At 23.9% G+C, this 3,182-nt stretch overlaps 1 long non-coding RNA gene across 1 annotated transcript in view; it reads left to right on the plus strand.

The window, feature by feature from the left end:
• Nucleotides 1–246: 246 nt before the first annotated feature.
• The window catches only part of LOC111630805, a 31,823-nt gene continuing 28,887 nt past the window's right edge, over nucleotides 247–3,182 (plus strand). The window contains exon 1 of the long non-coding RNA XR_002757587.1: nucleotides 247–348. This is a non-coding gene — a long non-coding RNA (uncharacterized LOC111630805). The remainder of the gene's footprint in view (nucleotides 349–3,182) is intronic.

The raw sequence follows: 3,182 nt of genomic DNA on the forward strand, positions 1-3,182 counted from the left end.
CTTCTAAATAGCTAAATCTCAACAATGTATTATAAAAGTGTTTAATCATGTTGAGATTTATTATTAGATATGATAATTTATTTTTTTAAATCTAATTTAAAAATTAAAATTTCTCTTACGTAATATTTTTTTAAAACTTTATTTATCTTTTATCAGAATTCTATTTTTATGTCATTTTTTCCTCCTCTATAACTATCAGTTTTCTAAATATTTGAATATATTCATAATTTGATTTTTCTTTAAAAGATACATCAACTAGTACGTCGAAATACATCGAAAACTATCAATTTACATATAATTCATTTACATGTTTGAGAATAAATTGAAGGCCGCAATATATGGTTTATGGTGTGTATGACATTTCAAAATATTTCTCTATTTTTTGGAATTATGTTAAAGTATGTTAAATTATATTGAGATCAATCCGTATTAATATAGATTATACTAATTAATTATACTAATAACTTTTCATTTGCAATTCATTATTACAGACGATTCATTAACGCAGACTGTTAAATCACATCAAATATTTTTTAAGTCCTATAAAGCAATATATTTGTCTAAATATTTTATATCCTAATATAGTATGTTTTTATCCTTAATCCTTTTCTAGAACTTAATTATGTTACTAATTGCATGGAAGCTAAATTAATTTTTAGGATGCAATTTTGTGTAAAATTTAGAAAAATTTCAAGAATTTATTTATATCTAAATTAATTAATACTGTATTAAATTATCATAAGACAGTATGAGAAAAATCCCTTAAAGAGTGTAAAAAAATTGCTCGCATTATCAATGATATCATCTTATTACCGTAAAGAATCTTAATTCAAATTTCATGTAAATTTTCATAATCTTTCTTGAGTTATTTGGATTCGGGCGTCTTTCTCTGTCTTATCCATATTGACCGATCCGATTATGGATCAGATTCATAACGGGCCTTATTAAGGCTGGCTGTGAAGTCTTTGTATACTAACGTCTCGTGTAATGAAAGCAACTAACTGATCATATTATTAACTTAATTACTAACCGAATATATGATCGGACCTACCATGATTTTTTTCTTCACTATGAAAAAAAAATTGTAAAACTGATTTAGATATTCAGTTGAAATAGTTGAAGTTAATAAATATAGATAACATTGATTAAATTGTGAAGTGATTCAGTAAGATTTATGACACCGTTGTAATGCCTCAAGGCTGGATGAGATAAATTTTCATTACATTCTTCAGGAGCTGCATGCTAAATCTTGCGGTGCTTTAGAGTGAAAATTTTAATTTCGTTTTCTCTACACCTGATTTAAGAATTTCAGTGTATTATCCAACATTTTGATCATTTTTATCTTTAATTAAATTAAATTTTCAATTTTAACAACTTTATAATTATATTAAATTAATTATATATATAAAGAGAGAGAGAGAGAGATTTTAACTCGATTTTATATATAATTTATCGATATAATATGTGTTGTTGTCTATGTGAATTAACTGCAGTTTATGGTTGTTAATATATTTGAATAATTATATTTAGATTTTTGCTTATATATTCAATTTTAAAGACTTTTCGGTAAAAACTATATAATATCCTACTTATAAATCAAAACATTCGAACATATTAATTAGTGATCTTTTAAAATGCTAGAACAATGTTTATTAACTTATCTAGGAATTCAGGATCAACTTATCTAGGAATTCAATTTGCAATTTCCATGAGAAACGCGACCCATTGATTGGGAAATACTGATGTAAGTTGATAGGCATGGATTTCATCTCGAGACTAGCGCATTATGGGCCATATGGCCGTCTTCAATTTTGATGATTACGGACAAGTTTGACCTGCAGTGGGATGGATCGGTGTATATGAAGTCCAAGCCAAATTATTCACAAAAATTGAAGATGTCCAGATCAGATAAAATTCTGATCACTCAAAGATACAGAAAGATCAGTTACCTAAAAGTCATCCACTAGTCAAAAACATTATTATAAATTTATTATAAAAATTAGTCTCACAAATAGTACATTTAAAATAATGTAAACTGACAAACTTTTAATTTGGATATATAGGCTACAGTATAAAATATCTGTAATTTTTTCCTTAATTTTAGAATTAATCAAGAATATATATACAGTATTTCAGTATTTCAACTAAAGCTTTACAAGAATATACGAATAGGGAAATTTTAGCAGATTTTGTTTATTATAGGAAAATGTTTATTTAATTTTTAAACCAATATTTTTCCCTGATCTTAATTTGCTTAATATTTCCTTACCTTAATATATATATGTAGGGCCTACATCTGATTCAGATTTAACACTAATCAACATTAATTATTATCAAATTATAATTGCATAGAAATGAAATTATAATTTCTCTAATTAATGCAATTTAATCGCTATAGAAGGAAGAATAGTAGCTAGATTATATTTTAATTTTTCAAATTATTAAGCCTATTTATTAATGTTTTTTTACTTTCACATTAATGCAAAATACTCCTCTTTTCAGATTAGTGATGCTTTTTAATATATATTGGTTTATTAAATATGAAATTTGAGCGAATAAACATTTCAGCATCACCTAAGTAATAGGAAAATATCGTTATTCATTTTCCTTGTAGGAGGACCTTCTAATCACTTCAATGATTTATAATAAAAAATTTTATGATCCATAAAATTTATAGAATATTTTTTGTACTACTATTTTTATTTTATACATAAAAACCAAATTTAGCTCGATTGCTCTTAGCTCGATTTATATTTTCTGTGAAGAAACTCTCATCTTTTTACATTTATTAATCAAATCATTTCACGATATTTTCTTTCTCTTTATATTTAATTTATACAGGTATAATGATAAATAAACATATCCATAAGTTTTAATTCTGTACAATCCCTCACTTTTTGATTATAAAACCTTATTATTTCTATACTTATATTAGAGTTCTTTTAAAATTTAAATAATCTAGTTTACTTTAAAATCAAAATTTAGTTATTTTAATTAGTTTTTATTTCGGCATTAGAGATTTTTATGTATTTTTATGAAAACTTTAGAAATATTTTTGAAAAATAATTTAATTATACAATTGGAAAAAATTATAGAGTAGAATCTAATGTAAGAAGAAGATTGTATATTCTAAAATTTCATTATCTCTAATAATATTTTATAATTATGAAATTTTATTATTT

Source organism: Centruroides sculpturatus, unplaced genomic scaffold, assembly GCF_000671375.1.
Source record: "Centruroides sculpturatus isolate CEXI.00-Female unplaced genomic scaffold, Cexi_2.0 scaffold754, whole genome shotgun sequence".
Classification (NCBI taxonomy): Eukaryota; Metazoa; Arthropoda; class Arachnida; order Scorpiones; family Buthidae; genus Centruroides; species Centruroides sculpturatus.